The sequence below is a fragment of the Arvicola amphibius genome, chromosome 11 (genome assembly GCF_903992535.2).
Source record: "Arvicola amphibius chromosome 11, mArvAmp1.2, whole genome shotgun sequence".
Lineage (NCBI taxonomy): Eukaryota > Metazoa > Chordata > Mammalia > Rodentia > Cricetidae > Arvicola > Arvicola amphibius.
The window spans coordinates 114,256,210-114,273,547 of NC_052057.2; the positions used below are offsets into that span (position 1 = coordinate 114,256,210).

General features: G+C 45.0%; 1 protein-coding gene across 1 annotated transcript in view; it reads left to right on the plus strand.

Moving 5' to 3' along the window:
- The window catches only part of Fam110b (family with sequence similarity 110 member B), a 119,332-nt gene that overhangs the window by 51,400 nt on the left and 50,594 nt on the right, over window positions 1–17,338 (plus strand). Inside the window, exon 3 of the mRNA XM_038348016.1 lies at window positions 8,093–8,178. The gene's annotated coding sequence lies outside the window, so the exon portion shown is untranslated. The remainder of the gene's footprint in view (window positions 1–8,092; window positions 8,179–17,338) is intronic.

Here is a 17,338-nt window from a genome sequence, read left to right on the forward strand (position 1 = left end):
GCTGGCGTTTGCTGACTAAAATCTTCAGGGTGTTATGGCGTCTCAAAGGATCCTATGAAAAATACATCTATCCCTTTGTGGGGTGAACACAGATCATCAGTTCATCTTTAGACAGAATTTTCCAACATGGAATTGTTAGGGTTAAAAACATACACCTTGTAAACATTTTGGGGCTACTCCCTGATTGACCTGTGTAGACAGAGTGTGTATGTATGTGTGTGTGCGCACGCGCACGCATACATAGATGTACAGATAACAGATTACCCAAGCTCCCCTCACAGAGTGACCATATGAAAGAATACTGATGAATTGTTACTCTCGTTCAAACAAATATCTAGTCTGAATGTGTTACAGGTTACCATCCAAGAAATGACAGTTGCTTCCTTTTCTTAGAATGTATTCTTTTAATGTCTTCAACAAAATAAGCATGGAACAAATTAATCAAACAGCTTTTCCATGCCTATTTTGAGCGGGCAGTCTGTTAACTGAAGAGGAAGGCGGAAACTGCGAGATGGTTCCTAGATAGATGCCTACAAGTGCTACTCGTCTGTGTCCCACAGCCGACGAGGTGCTGTGCTTCAATCCCAGGCTCCAGCATAGAACTCCTTCTAGAGTTGGCCCAGTGATGCCTCACCAAAGCACACGTGACAGCCACTTTCTCTGGCACGTTTCTCCATCCTGTAGTTCCAGCTTGTTGTGATGTCAGCCATCCTGTCTGAGCCTTGCTCATGAGTGAGTGCCTGGACCTGAGTTTCTGGGCTTTTCCTAGTGGAGCATGGGCCAAGTCATTGCTTGCCCTGGTTTATTTTTTTCCAAAGAATCTTATGCTCTTGGTCAGTATTTGTTTTCTATTTCTCTTGACAATTTCTCAGGAATATCCGAGAAAATTGCAATGCCTGTGGACCATGAGAGCTTTCTGTAACAGTTTTTAGCTAAAAGTCAAAAGGAGGAAATGTGTGCAGTAAGAGATGGACACTGCATCCTTGGAGTGGAGCATGACTTTGTGGAGCACACTCTTGTCCAGGAATTAAAGATAAGCAGGCCTGCTTAGCTGTTAACCTATAGAACCTGTCAAGAAGAAGGAACCTGGTGCTGAGAGAAAGCACAGGTGAGTGGATATCAGAACTAGCATTGCATCTACTAGCTGAGCTTTCTCCCCTTCTTCATGTCAATTTGTCATCTGGAATTTAATTTTTCCTTACAGACCTAAACACTTCTGTGATGTCTATCTTATAATCTGTGCTGTAAGTCCTTGCTGAAGCCCAGTTATGTTTATAATGTCCTAAAGATGCCTTTTAGTTTCGTTCATGCACGACCAAGAATGCTCCATATCCACACAGGAGTAGGAGAATGACTTCCAGTTCTAGGGACTGCCTGGGGTAGCTCTGTGAAGCCTGCCTGAGCTTCCGTTATCGCTGGACAGGGTAAAGAGGTTAGGAACTTGATATAGAAAGGAAGGAAGGAGGGAGGGAGGGAGGGAGGAGGGGGAGGAGGAAGGAAGGAAGGAAGGAAGGAAGGAAGGAAGGAGGGAGGGAGGGAGGGAGGGAAGGAGGGAAGGAAGGAGGGGAGGAGGGAGAGAAGGAAGGAAGGAAGAAAGGAAGGAAGGAAGAAAGGAAGGAGGGAAGGAAGGAAGGAAGGAGGGAGGGGAGGAGGAAGGAAGGAAGGAAGGAAGGAAGGAAGGAAGGAAGAAGGAAGGAGGGAAGGAAGGAGGAAGGAAGGAAGAAAGGAAGGAAGAAAGGAAGGAAGGAGGGAGGGCGGGAGGAAGGGAGGGAAGGAAGAAAGGAAGGAGGGAAGGAGGGAGGGAGGGAGGGAAGGAAGGAGGGAGGGAGGGAAGGAGGGGGAAGAGGAAGGAAGGAAGAAAGGAAGGAAAGGGAGGGAGAAAAGAGGGAGGGAGGAAGGGAGGGAAGGAAGAAAGGAAGGAGGGAAGGAGGGAGGGAGGGAGGGAAGGAAGGAGGGAGGGAGGGAAGGAGGGGGAAGAGGAAGGAAGGAAGAAAGGAAGGAAAGGGAGGGAGAAAAGAGGGAGGAAGGAAGGAAGGAAGGAAGGAAGGAAGGAAGGAAGGAAGGAAGGAAGAAGGTAAAAAAAGAAGGAAGGGAGGGAGAAAGACCAAATAGATCCATAAAGATTACTTAATTTTGACCTCATGTGCTAAGTGCTTAGAATTCACTGGTAATATTCTTTTGAGTTGGCACCTTGTATTATTTCTGGGACACAAAGACATCTAACTATTTGCAAAAGATCATATAACTTGGAAATGAAAGATCTAGAACTTAAGCCCAGGGAGCCTGCTGCTATGTTACAGGGTGTGATTTTTGTCCTGTACCAAGCTGCTTCTCACAGGACTTGGCTCCAAGTAAATTGTGTGATGGGCAAATTCATCTAGTTTGTTTCTTTTGCAATGACTTGAGATCACTTTTTCTCTTTGAACTGCTAATTATTAATCATTATAGTCAAGAGGACCGTCTTTGATGCCTCGATTAGCATGTTTCCACCATGGATGAAATTTGCATGACATTTTAAATATATTGAGGAGAAATTGATTAACAAATTACTAATCGTGGTAAATAAGGGGAGCCATGGAATTTCTAGCTCTCTTGCTAATATGTCTGTGTCTTCAAATTGATTATTGTTCTTCAGTGCTCGGGTCTAACTATAAGTCAGCAGGTAGCACTATATATTGATCTAAACACTCTTTGTTTCTCAGATCAGGGGGTAAATAAGGATGCACTTTAAAAATCACTTACGGTTTAGGAGGTGATACCATTAATCCTTGAAATGACAGCAAATCAAGATGATTGTGTCTGTGGGGTTTAATTTATTAAAATTTAATTTGCTCCTGTGCCTTGCTCCAGTAGCTCCTGTGCTAGCAAACTAGCTATAATTAGATTAGCAGCCTGCTCAGTGCTGGCGACAGCCTGTGCCTCAGAGAGCATGTGCTGGACTCGGCCTGTGCCTCCTCCTCATTGGCTGGCGTTGCTGCTCACCCGCTTGATAGGTTTCCACAGAATCGGTATGCTGCATTGGAGCTGTAGATCCAGAGGCACTGGGCTGTGTTCTTGCCGAGCAACGGCGAGGCGCTTGGGTGGTTGTATTAAAGAAGGCATACGACCCGGCAGAGCAGGTGTTCTTTGTTGCAGAGACTCGTGGATAAGGACCTTGCAGCTAGCTGCAGGGGGAGGTCAGTGAAGGAGTCTCAGTTCACGGTAATTGCTTGAGTCTTTCTCTCTCTTATGAGAGCACAGCCATGCATGAAATGAAGCGTGCTCGCTCATAATGTCGTCTGTCTCCTCTGCTTGGACTTTGTGGACGCTGTGTCTGCCCCTGGGTTCCGTACGGACACACGTTCTCACGGACTGCTTGCCTGGTAGACAGCTGGCCTGCCCAGGAAGGAGCTTTGTTTTCACCTGAATGCAAGGGTGCATGTGCCTGGAGCGATTCTTATTGGTTCTCTTCTGTCCGGGAAAGCCGATGCGGCTTCCATGTAGGTGTCTTTGTTGGTGCATGTCAGGACTGTTGCCTTCACTTTGAGTCCTGACTCCTAAATAATTCAAAATTAAGGAGAATTTAGCTGGTCATACTTTACTTAGCAGAAGGCAAAGGCTCCTGATTTGTCGTCTGGCTTTTAGCCGGGAAGTGCTGTGCTATTGTTTCTTCACAGATGTGTGCAGCCTTCATTTTGGATGGCTTTCTTTGTCTTACCTTCTGTAATTTTACTGAAGCGTCTTTAATACAGGGAGTGTTAGCAGAACACCTTCTGTGAAATAGACATACGCAGGTGTTTCCCAGCCACGCCTGAGGAAGGGGTTGACCCCAGGCTTTGTTTAAAGGATGCCACTCTTGCTGTTGAGACCTCACAGTAGGGAGATGGGTTCTTACCACTCTGACTGCTGCTTAGCATTTTTGCTTCTATTCAGGGTGCCTGGTTTACTTTCCAGACAAGGCAATAAAGAATCTTAAATTCTGTAATAAAGGTAACCTACTATCAAGGATAAAAGAGTTAGCAAGAACAAGGCTCCAACAATCCTCAAAACCAGCCGGCCCTGTTGTGGGTCCAGAACCCCTGCTTCCTTTTGAGTCCTTAAACTTGAAACCTGATGTCCTTCCCTATTGGACTGCAGACTGTACAGAAACTTGTGTCTTGAGTCACCAGTCACAGGGCTGGCCAGCGGCCACCATGCGTCTGCTATCAGCAGATAGACAGGCAGATCCTGAAAACTGTCTGGGATTGTCTCCTGCTCCTGAAAAGCCGAGGCTGCAGTTTATATAGTCTGTACCAGTAACTGCTGCACTCCAGATCTGTGTCCTGCTTCCAGCAGGTAAGCATGGAGTCTTTGGCAGCCCCCTAACTCTGCCTCAGCCCATGCCCTCACTCCCAGGTCTGTCTGGGAGAGAATAAATTATCCAGCATCGGCATTCACTGGACTAACAGTTCCGAGAGGAACGCAGGAGCCCTGTGGAAGTTCATTGGGTGGTAATGCAATGCTGAAGGCTGAGAACCTTTGAGCAGTGATTTACAGTCTCTGTGCCCTGAGGCGGTGGGGCAGTGTTTTCAGCTTTGAGACACCCTGCATGGTGAAAGGAACACACTGCCATTCTACTTCATGTGACACCCCGGTGAAAACCCCACCAATCTCATGGGGACAGTGCCCACCCTGGTGCACTCCTGGCCACTTAAGGGAGGGCAGTGTCAGCCAGGATGATTTAGTTTTTCCTCAAAAGTCCAGGTACCCCTTCTGTTTCTTCATCATTCTTGGCCTGACATTCCCCCTATTGCAGACATAGAATCTTTCTGCCTTTTAAAACTTAGGTTTGGACACTCATCTAAGGAGGAATAAATTGATACAGTTCTATAATCGCCTTACATATGCAGGGTTGGGATCGAACCCAGGGCCTAGCACATGCTAGGCAAGGGTCTGTCTCTGAGCTGTGCCCACCCCCTTCCCTCCTAGTCTCCTGGAATACTCGCTACCTTTCTGAGGAGGCCGCCTTAAAAATAGATTGCGGCCTCTTTCCCCTTGTTTACTGCTGAAGCTCTGTCCCCTATAAACTGCAGAGTGCCTCCTGTGAGCCGCACCCAGTCCTGCATTACCTGAAAAGCTAGGGAGTAGCGTGGTCTGTTCTGGGGGGCGGGGGTAGGGGGAGCTGAGCCTGGCTCTTCAAGAATCACCACATCTTAAGGAATTTCTTAAATCCTGAAGTGTAAATGTGTAAATATTGTTGCCTGCTCATGGCCAATGATGCCAGTTAACCCGAACTAGGAGACATTTTTAATAGCAGGATGGAAAGAATTTCATGGGTTTGCAGTGACACAACATGCACTTTTACCTTCGGTTTTGTACTTTTTTGTTCTTAATGCATTAGAGAGAATCTATCCCAGAGAAAGAAAATAAAAAGGGATTTTTTGGGGGTGGGACACATTAAAAGTTTGTTCAGTCTCCATCGAATTCTCTAGCTTATTGAAAGGAAAGTAATAGTTCTGACAAGTCAAGAATAAGTCAGTCAATGTGAGCATGAAATACAATGTTTTAAGAATTAAAGCATTTTTAGAAGGCTGGGGCATAGCTCACTTGGTCGAGTGCTCGGCTGTTATGGGAGAGGCCCTGGGTCCAATTCCTTGTATCTCAAAACCAAAAACAGATAAAACAGTTCCCGTATTTGATACTTTCTCTCTTTCTTCTGTAGGCTTACAGTGACAGGTGTGGGAGCCAGCTTGGGCACAGAAAGCATAGATATCACAAAACAGCAGGGCTGAGCAAGTTCTGAAAAACTAACGGTCAAAGAGAAGAGCAATGGGAAGTGCAGGCTGCTGGACGCAGGGTTCCAGGGCAGGACTCTCAGTGGCTTGTAACTGGCCACTCGGGTCCCTGTGAGTCCAAAAGAACAGGAGAGATGCCTTTTGCAGTTGATGACTATTTCAGGGTCCATCCTTTTGAAGCTGCCTGGATCTGATAAGACTCCGAATAGATTTATTCTTCTTTCATTATTCTACTCAGCAGTAAAAGGCATTTACCATGAGCTCAGCCCTGTTAGCTGTTTTTGAGAAGATGAAAAGCCTAGTCCCCTACTACAAGAAGTGTTTTCTGAAGAGCAGAACCTAAATAACTACTAGCAGGAGCGCAGGGGCAGACCTGTGCTCGGTCTGGTGATGCCAGTGTGGCGGGCCGGGTCCCTGGGAGGAAGGGAAGAGGGCCTTGGAGACAGGAGAGATGCAGCTTCCTCCTCTGTAGAGCGCGTCTGTTGCCCATGCCAGAGAGGCATGTGTATAGCCTCCTGTGTGTAGTCGGTTGTGGACTTGGAAGCATCACCGTGTCTTATTTTAGACGCTTAAGAAATGTAAACTATCGTTTACTACTCCGTGAAATTGTCTCGAAATCTACGTGTGATTGCTGCCTGGAAAAAGTGTTATCGTTAATGCCTCTGTATCACAGTAGACTTGAAATTTTTAAGAGTGTATCTGCTAATTTGAAATTGACCTAGGAAGCATCACGAAGACACTGTTATGACTGTTGTATTCTGAGTCATTCAGGGATGAGTTTGGGATTTGTTCACAGTGCCACAAAGTACCCTCTCTGCTCTCGGATGCCAGTAGACTCTTAGTTTGTCTCTTATTCTCTAGAGACGCAGGAAAGCCCAGCCTCTAAGCCTGGTCTTGGACTGTAGCGCTCTGATGCACCTTGTGACTACGGCACCTGCTTTTCCGGCACTCGTAAAAATTAATTTCTGAAAATGCCATGTGCTTTAACTTTAGATGTTCTCTAAGTCTTGATGAATTGGTATGGGTCACTTTAGAGGCCAAGTATTTTTGCTACATCTTACTGTGTGTAAATTTTCTACATGAAAGTGGGTATCATGTTTACCTTCCCTGTGGCCTCCAGTCAGGGAACCTCTAATTCGTCTTGCAGTGCTTTTCCTAACCAGCTTCCTCTTCAAACCTTGGAGGCCACAGCCTGTGCTTCCCACTATGATAGCACCCACAGGCTGAGTCTACACGACTGCCCCTAGTCAGCACCGGCCTGGGCAGCCAGCAGTGCTCTGGCAGGATGACCTGGGCAAGCCCCTCTCTTCTTAGGCCTGGTGTGTCTCATTGGTCCTTCCCAGCCTGCCTTCTCAGTAGATTCTCCAAGGTTCTACCTGTCATCAGCTTCCTGTCCCTGCCCCATACTTAGTGCTCACACTGGTCACTCATCTGCCATCTCATGTCCCCTCTCCCTTTGATATTTTGGATTCCTTGCTCAGCCAGGCTGGGTGGCCTCAGGGCCTTCCTTGGCTTTTTTTTTTTTTCCTCCTCTGCTGAGAACCTGCTTCCCCAGGGTCTTTGATTAGTTAGTGGCCACATCTCAGCAGGACTTTCTGAGGTAGTATCTGATTTTTGTTTTGTTTTTCCTCCCCAGTCACTCCTCTCTGGGTTGTAAATTCCATCAGATCAGATTTTTGTCTTAAACCCCCATAGCCTTGAACAGCACTTGACTCCTAGAAAATGTTCAGTCAGGACCTGCTGAAGGAGTTAATACGTGAATGAGAAAATGAGCAAGGAAATTAGCTGTAGCGTGGAAGTCCTGAGGCAGCCAGGATCTCTGCTCCAGCCTGCTGAGGGCTTCTTACCCAGGCTGTCCCTTGTGTGCCTGGGCCTCCTGCTCTGTGCATGGTGAGCACCAGCCAGCACGGAGGTTGGGTTTCTGTGATTTCTCTAACCTCACTTTACCTGGTTCTTTCTGTACGATTGTTATTGTAGTTAAATTCTCTTCTAAAAACGAAATAAAAGCAGGAGTTGATGTGTAGAGGTGCCTTATAAGTAAAATACAAAATAATAATAATAATGCATTTGTGTTACTTCCATGTCTACTGTCTAGTATTTAAATATCTATTGTCGAAGATCTCCTGAGTAAATTGGGAGCATGAGGATCATGGGAGAGGGTTGAAGGGGAGAGGTAAGGAAGGGAGGGGAGCAGAGAAAAATGTATAGTTCAATAAAATCAATATATATAGTCAGATTTTTAATGGATTACCATTTTACGGTGCTAAATATGTTTAATAACCTCCCTATTATTGCCAAATAAAAAAACACTAATAGCCCTCTCTTCCTGTGTTTTTCAGATATTTCCTGCTGCAGAGCGCACTTTAAGCAACAAAGACTTTCCTTGGCTTCTGCCTGCATTCCATAAAATACCATTGCCTTTTCGGTAAGTGTATGACTTTGCTTTGATCCGTTCTAAGTAGAAGATATTGATTGTCTCTGAAACCTGTGTCATTATTCTATTAAGACAAAGAGCCTGGGGTTTCAGGTATTTTTGCTCTCAGTCACTAAATAAACAAATAAGCCCCGGCAGGACCAAGGTACCACCACCCAGGTTTCTCACACTTGCCTGCATATGTGCTAATAATTACAAGTGTTATGTGCAGTAGTGCTTATCACTAACCGCCCAGGTGTTCAGAAGACTCCATTTATTGCCTGGATTTGGAGACAGTCTACAAAGTGAGCATCTTTGAGAGGTGGACTGTCTGAGATGGGACATGAGATAGAAGGTGGCATGGGAGCTCTGATGGTCATCCTGAGAATCGGAGTGCTGAGACAGAGTCTGAATTCCAGCCCAGAGACTGAGATGGAGAGGAGACCAGATAGATGGTACAGGTCAAGCAAACCACAGCCCTGGCCTATTCTTGCTTTCTCAGGGTAGCAGTCACTTCCTTCCCGGCCCAGGCCATTGTGCAGCCCGTTCTTAGAGCGACTCGGCTCAGTTCTGTGTTTGTATGGTTAGAAAGATCCAACTGTATGGCATATCGCATATCAGCTGGGCTGTAGGCACCAGACCTTAGCCCTGCCTCTGCTTAACTCCGAGGGGGGTCAGATCAGTGTGTAACAATTACTTAGAGTTCTTTTTCATAACCATCTGCAGTTTTCTCATAAATGGCACACTATCTTACTTTTTCTTAAGTACTGCAAGATGTATAAGCAGCATAAGTTTTCTCTTACCCTTGACTTTTACCTACCAATTCCTTATTGCGCCCCTGTATCACTGACCTTCGTTCCTGCCTGAGCGCATGCACTGTGGGTGAGCAGCATAACGGGAACATAGGCACTAGTGTTTTCTCAATGGCGCATTTAGGATGACATTGTTCTACAGTGCACACTGGGTGTTTGAAATGATTCCTTGTTCGTAGAAACTAAAATGGCGGGGGGGAGGTGAAGTCATGAAATAATAGGATATAAAATGATCTTATTAGGCTCTTTTCTTCAGGTTTTTTTTTTTTTAGTTTAATTATTCTAGTACATGAGAACCCCTGAGCATGCGACCTAAGCCATTTTAAAAGAGATGAGGGCACCAGTTACTGAGAGGCGCTCCTGAGGCTACTTTCAGGAAACAGGCTTAAAGGCCCCTTTGTGTTTAGTTTCTTGCTATCTTAATCATATTTGAGTAACTGATAAAGTCAATTTCTCCTTGAAAAGTTAACTTTTTAAAAACGTCTGTGGGGGTAGATTGTAATCCTTTCATATCGTGCCTACTAAATGCTTGATAAGTCACCGGGAGTGAACACAGCCCTTGCACACTTCGGTATTAATTTCTCCTGACTCGAAAGTCATGCTAGTTTTCCCCGCAAACCCCCTTTTTTCTCTGGATCCTCCATAAAGAGCCCTGTGTCCCCTGCCATGACTCAGACTCCTTTCACACCTGCACGGGCACCGCTGGCTTTTCTTTTCCCAGAACAGCTCTTTGCCAAGAGAATGACTCAGAGCTCAGGTCCCCTAGCAAAGTCAGGTGGGGCTCCCCTTGGGCCCTCTCAGCTGACCTTGAGCAAGGTCTCCTCAGGAACTAGGGCAGGTCAGCAACTGTAATGAGACTCTGTGCCTTCGGGCCAGCCAGAGCTGTTTAACAGGAGGGAACAGATAGGCCATTCTCTTGAAAGAGCAGTTGGGGTTTTAGAAGTTTGTTCTGGAGAGCTTTCTGTAAGAGAGACGGCAGATAGTCTGTGCTTTAAAAGGAAACTCCCTGTCCAGAACAGAAAATGTAACTCTAATCTTAAGGATTTAACATACATTTCTTGTGAAGTTTAAGAATGACTGATTATAATTACTAAGTTATTAATTAAGATATTTGGCACATTTAAAATGCCCTTTAAATCAAGTAAATGACTAATTCTATTGCCTTGTGTGCACAGTTGTTAGTCACTGAGGGGCTGTCTCCATAGAGACAGATTGTGATCACTGTCATGATCAGTGTAGTCACTAGATCCTTCGCAGGAATCTACAGGAAGGAAGGCCAGGCTACATTTGAGCCGGTAATGTAGACGTGAGCACTGTGCTGGAGGTGGCTCATACCACATCTTCCATCACACAGGCCCTGACAAGAAAGACCTAGGAGGGGTATGGTGGCACACACCTGTAATCCCAACATGCCAGAGGCAGAGGCAGGCGGATCTCTGTGAGTTTGAGGCTAGCCTGGTCTACAGAGCGAGTTCTAGGACAGCCAGTACTGTTATACAGAGAAACCCTGTCTTGAAAAAAATCAAAGAAACAAAACAAAACAACAACAAAAAAATGAAGAAGAAGAAAGCCAAAGAATATTCATGGGTAGATGAGGGAGGTGAGGCTATGTTCACTAGCTTCTCAACAATATAGTAATTAATAAACAGAGAAAAGGTTTACTTTGGCTCACAGTTAGGCAGTTCTGGTCTGTGATTGGCGGACCCAATATTTTAGGTGAGAGCACTATTTGGTAGTGAAGAGGAGCCCATGACACAGCAATATGGGCCCCTTATGACTAAGAAGCAAAAGAGAAAGAGGGTGGCTTCCTGCAGTTCCTTGAAAGTTACTCTTCTAATGACTTCACCCGGCATATCACTGCCCACTGCCGCCCCTGGGAATCAGGCCTTTGACACACAGGCCTATGGAGAGCATCAAACATCCAATTCATGCTGTGGCAGGGATCAAAGAGGTTAAACCTCAGACCGAAGGGCAACCTTGTGATTAAACCCAGGGCTCCAATGTCAAACCTCTGTAACCTTGACACCAGTTGATCTCTCTACAGCAAAGGAGTGATTAATACCACTGACAAGTTGGTTGTGGCGATTTGTGCAATGAAGAGAACAGGACGGGAAGGTTACAGAGAAATAGGTCTATCCAGTTTGCTATTAGAATGATTCCACGTGTTTATGAAAGGGAAGGAAGAGACTGAAGAGTTAAGAACTGGTAGGTGAGCCTGTGAAGAGGGCAGGTATGGTGGCTGCAGTGGTCCAAAAGAATGCAACGCTTCTTGTTTTTTCCAAAACTCCAAGGTGTCTATTGGTGTTTCTCAGTGTGAAGTAAAAGAATGTTCTGTATACCGAGATGTGCAGAGGACCACATGGTTGGCAAGTATCCTCCCCACTCTGGTCTTTCTCTTTCCATGACAACATAAGATGAAAATATATTAAAAACTCCGTTTTTAAAAAAATAAAAAAGTTGCTTTAAAAATAAACAAATCCATTCTTGAAGGTGTGACAGAAAACCTGAAAGTTGTTACCGTATTTTGTTGTCGTTGGGAAAGTATTCCTCTGGGTCAGTGGAGGAGACACCGCCATTCCTATGCCTGCTCTTTTATACTCTTTATACACTGTCTTGAAATGCTTACATGTTAGCTGTTCCTTGCCAGCATCTATAATCACCCGGCAGGTGGGGTGTGCCCATCTGTAAGGGATTTTCTTCGTGAGGGTGATTGATGTGAGAAGACCCATTGTAACTGTCAGACCATCCGCTAGGCAGGGGACACAGGCAGATGTAAACTAGAGAAGATGCTCTGAGCAGTGGCTTGCATTCATAGCCGTCTGCTCGAGGGTGCGGGTGCTGTATGCAAAGCTATTTCCAGCCCCAGTTTCCCCACTCTGAGACAGAATCAGTTCTCCCTCCTTAACTTGCTTTTGTCAGGGTAATTTCATCAGAACAACAGTAATAGAAGGGAAGACAGTGGCTCAGCCTCTGGGGGACACATCCAAAGCCACATTCTCCTTCCATCCTTGACCAGACAAGCAACTTTTCCTTGGCAGTCAGGGGGGAAGCCTCCTCTCCAGAAGAGAGAGGCAGAGTTACCTATGCATTGATAAATTGAAATTACAGAGTCAGCGCTTATCTAACATCTCCGGTCTTATCCCAAGTCACTGTCTGCAATTTCTCTGTTCTCTGCATGCCTGGCTCAGGGCAGTTTAGGGTTGGCTTCTTTGTGTGTGTGTGTGTGTGTGTGTGTGTGTGTGTGCATGTGTGTACACATGTGCCAGCACATGTACTTGTTCCTGTGTGTTATCAGAATCCACAAATTCTTGACCATCCAGAAAGTCTGTAGTTCATATAACGAATGTCTTTACAACTTATCATAAAACGTGCTTATTGGGCGGCTTTCTGTTTATAGCAGTCCCTGAGACAGGCTACTTATAAAGTATGGAGAAGTCTATTTAGCTCATGGTTTTCGAAGACCAAAGGCATGGCACCTGTATCAAATTCAAGCTGTAGAACTGTCTGTAAAGGTGATGCTGAAATCAGTTCTTTCTTCAAGCATCTGTATGCTTCTTCTCAAATTCCATGATAAAAACCTTTCAAAACTTTCCATTAAAACTACAGACATTGACTCAAATACCTGAGCAGATGCAGGGGGCAATCATGACTTTCTTCTCACCCTGTGGGTTTGACTAAAAGCCCTCGCATCTTTTGAATCCTCCAGCATCACAGAGTCCTATGGACGTATCAGCCTGCTGAAGTGGGTGGAAGCAATTTGCATTTGCAGCTCACAAGTTCTTCTGGAAATGGAAACTTTATTCAGTAGTGCAGAAGGAGAGTTGATGTCACTTCTTAAATGGCCATACTAGAGTGACATCTTAATGGACCTGATACAGCAAGCGTAACTGGGGGTAACAACATTATTTCTTCTGGAAGGCACAGAGAAAGCTGCAAGTATAACTGAGCCTGAGTCAGGCCCTCTGAGGAAAGTTCCACTTCAGATTTCCCTCCTAGGAAAGGTCCTTAGCCTTACATTCGTACCTGCTCAAGACAGCATTCTGCACACTCAGGCCCTTGAAAGAGGGTGCATGCCTAGTCCGTTAGTCTGTGAGTACCTAACAGGTATGGATCAAGACCCATCTGACAGTGTAGCTCATTTCCTCTGCAGCGTTCTGGTAGCTGATAAACACGTTACAAGTAACAAGCTGGTTTTTACTCTGGATCTGCAGATCTGGCTCAGTAGAGAGGATTTCAGATGTTTGGGACTTCAGTAGGACTTACACAGGAAGAGAGGCTGGTGTTTCTCAGCTGCCTCTCTCTATCTCTCTGACAGCAGCAGCTTGAGTCAAATCCAGCAGCTGGGGCTCACATGCCAGCCCTGAGATGTCAGTGAAAGGGGGTCGCCCAGTCCATGGGTGCAGCAAGGAAAGGAGACAGTGAAGTGAGAAATAAAAAGGAAAAACAAAAGACATCAGAAAGCTCGTGTTATTTATAGATTGTTATCCAAATATTCGTTATAGTATATCATCCAAGAGTTTAGCTAACTTAGGTCTGTTTTAGCTACCCTACCCACAGGAACTAAAAATGAAAAACTAGTAACTGTAAGATGATGGATCGGTCTATTTGGTCCTGGACAGTCACCATCTTATAACACCGTGCTGTATACTCCAAATGCATACAACCAAATTGATTTTAAAATAAAATCTATTTATAGGACTTGAGGTTAAACTTTGGATGAGTCAAATGACACAGCAACCAAAGCCCAAGTGTCAGTGACAATGTTCTTTGCAAGGCTTGGGACTGCCTGTCTAGTATTTTCAGGACTCTGGGATTGATCCCCAGCACTGAAAGTGGGAGACTGTGGGGAGACTCTTAGGATCCAGACTCAACTGAATTCTATATTTTTGTTTATCCAGCTCTTTTAGAGTTGAGATTTTTAGCTCCAATTGACTATTTCTTTTGGGTACAAAGGTCTCACCATTCAGACTGGATTCTTTATGAGTTGCCTTCTAACTGCAGACTGGGAGAGGTCTATCTCAAAAGTACACACATCAAAGCTCAAATATGGTCTTCCCCACTGTTCATACCTCCTCTTGGCTTCTAGTTGCGTGTAAACTCACACTTCATTTGTCCAGTGCTGGCTGTACCGTTCGTTAAATGGAGATTCTGACTCTCTTAAAACAGGCATGAAAGATACGCTTCTAGTTCAACAATTGATGGTGTATTTCTTTAATTTAAAAATGTACTTTTATTTGGGAAGAGAGAGTGATGGCCCTTCACTTAAACAATGAAAATCTTAGAAAACTGATATATGACTTTTATAAACATCTTACAATCCAGAAAAATGTGTATGTTTTCCTCAGGACCAAGGGGCTGCACATTTGATTTTAAGAGGTTTGAGGAACTGTCCAGGCACATTTCTCTATTAACTATTTGAAGACTGTTCTACCCCTCCAGTAGCCATGTCCGTGATGTGGCATGCTGCTGGGTTCTCCAGCAATGGCTTATCCCAGCTGCTGTCCCTGGGCACTGGCCACTCAAATTCAGTAGCACCCACACCAGTATACCTGCCTCATCTGCCTATAGCATCATTTTTATAATGGGATCGCTGGCCCTCTTAAGGGCAGCCAACAAGAGTGTCAGGCCAAAGTGTCCTGCCTCAGTTACAGCCTTTGAGAGCATTCTTATTTTTAGCAGTGTTTGATTACTAAGCATTTGAATAAAAGCTATGAGTTGAGCATGCCACTTTAAATCTGCTTTAACCAATGGGAAATTAAGAGATCACTTGAAGACATTTTTACCAAATTTCTAGCATATTGAGATTTCCCATTGCCCCTTGGAATGATACTTGGTATGTGTGTTTGCTATGTACCTTATTATTTAATGCACAGTGTGTTTTTGAGTACTCTGTGATGATTGGCACTTGCACCTGGTTGTTACCGTTGTTTTTAAGACTCGAAACATGGCTTTGAAGTATTGTATTAGTCAGGGTTCTCTGGAGTAACAGAACTTAGAGAATAAATTTCTCTCTCTCTCTCTCTCTCTCTCTCTCTCTCTCTCTCTCACACACACACACACACACACACACACACACACACACACACATACACACACACACACACACACACAAAGGGGCTTTATTAGAATGGCTTACAGGCTTATAGTCCAGCTAATTCAACCATGGCTGCCTAGGTAAAGAAGATCCAAGAATCTAGTAGTTACTCAGTCCATGAGGCTAGATCTCTCAGCTGGTCTCCAGTATATACCAGAATCCCTCCAAAAGTCGGCCCTAGTGCCAATGAGGGAATGGACTTGCTAGTGAGGGTGGGAAGAAGTAGGCAGGGGGGAGAGAGACAGAGAGAGAGAGAGAGAGAGAGAGAGAGAGAGAGAGAGAGAGAGAGAGAGAGAGAGAGAGAGAGAGAGAGAGAGAAATACTCCTCCATGTCTTTATATAGGCTTCTAGCAGTAGGTGTGATCCAGGTTAAAAGAGAATCTTCCCAGCTCAAAAGATCTGGATTAAAGGTGTTTCTTCCCACCACAAAGATCAGAATTAGAAGTGGATCTTCCTACTTCGAATGATTCAGTTGAGGAAAAAAAAAAATCCTCAGAGGCCTCCCCAGTTATTTTTGAGGTTTTAGTTAATTCCAGATGTAGTCAAGTTGACAACCAAAAATAGCCATCATAAGTGTTCTTATAGTTCAGACTAATAAGTCACCTCTTAATTAGCATTTGGCCTCATAAATCAATAGGACCACTGTGCACTTAAGAAATCCCATAGAGGATGTCACACTAGTCTGAAACTTGTGTGGCACTGCCAGGGTGAGTGACATTCTTTACAGCTACCACCTCTGGGCTCTACCCCCCTTATTTGTCCTGGTGGACTTGGGTTCCTTAAGAGAGCATGCCAGTACTTGTGTGTTTCCCAGTATGGAGAAAGGGATGTTAATAGATGAATTACTGAGGTGTCAGTGGCTTACAAGGTATGGCAGGGACAATTATAGAGTTTCTGTTTTGCTTTGCCTCCATTGGCAGTTCCCAGGGGCTAGTCACAGTCGAGAGCTGGTGATGTGTACTTGCTCACTTAATTCTGACAATAGCCATAATTGGGTAATCAACAGGCAAAATGTGAGGTTTCAGCACACCTTATTTGGTGGCAGACCTGTCCCCCTTAGTCACCTTGTCAGGAAGCAGCAGAGCAATGGTTCCTGATATCTGCAGCTTCACAGCTCCTGGAGATGAGCATTTTCCTCTTGTTTGGAACCCATAATTATTCAGTAAGATTAGATTTCAGGAAGGTTTTTCTGAACCAAGAAAGTTGTTGCAGATATCCACTGCTGTAGTTTGGATATGAAATGCTCTAATTTAAATTTTAAGAACCCACATACTGAAGTTGTGCTCCCCAGGCTGTGATGGGCTGGAGGCTGATGGAGCCTTAGGAAGGGGAGCCCAGTGTGAGGGGACTAGGCCATTAAGGGCTGTACCATTGCCATGGAACCCAGATACTTTGGTAAACTGTGCCATCGATGCTTAAAACACTGTGGGAATTGTTCATGAACTGAACCTTTGATACTGTATGCCAAGACAGGACAGAAACAAAAGCCGACATGCCAATCATCAGTCCCACTTTAGGCATGTTTGTCATATGTTCTCAGAGAGATCGTGTTCATGTCCTCAAGGTCCATGGCAGAGCTATTTAGCTTTCTCAAGTCCAGTTGACTAGTTTGAGACTGCCAGTACTGCAGCCACTGCTGCAATGTGCTTTGTTCGTCGGCTTGTACATTACAAAACACTCTGAATAGCCTTGCGTGGCAAGGTATGGGCAATTGTCACCTCAGCCTTGTAGATGAGGCTGTGCACACACAAGGAAAGGTCTCCTATAGAGTGGTGTGGGTCATAGAAGGAAACCTGAGATGCAAGTCCATCTTTCTCCCTGCTCATCACAGTTCCAGAACTAGACACCTGGATCCAGGGCTGCACCTGCTTGTCCATAGACCAGGTGAATGACATGCTACTGATGGTTTAAGACCCAGATGCCCCCAGTGGAGTCTTAGGGGATTCCAGGAACAATTCAGGGGTTCTCAGCCTTCCCAGTGCTGAGACCTTTAATACAGTTCCTCACATGGTGGTGACCCCAACCATAAAATGATTTCATTGCTACTTCATAACTGTAACTTTCTTACCATTACTAATAATAGTATAAGTATTGGATATGCAGGAGATCTGATATGTGACCCCCAAAGGGGTTGGGATTCACAGGATGAGAGCTGCTGTTCTAGAGAAACCTTCTACAGAAAACAAAACAGAAAAACACAGCGTCATCAACAACAAAACCACTTTGAAGTTCACTGAGCACCAAGTTATTACGTCCTAAGCTCGCG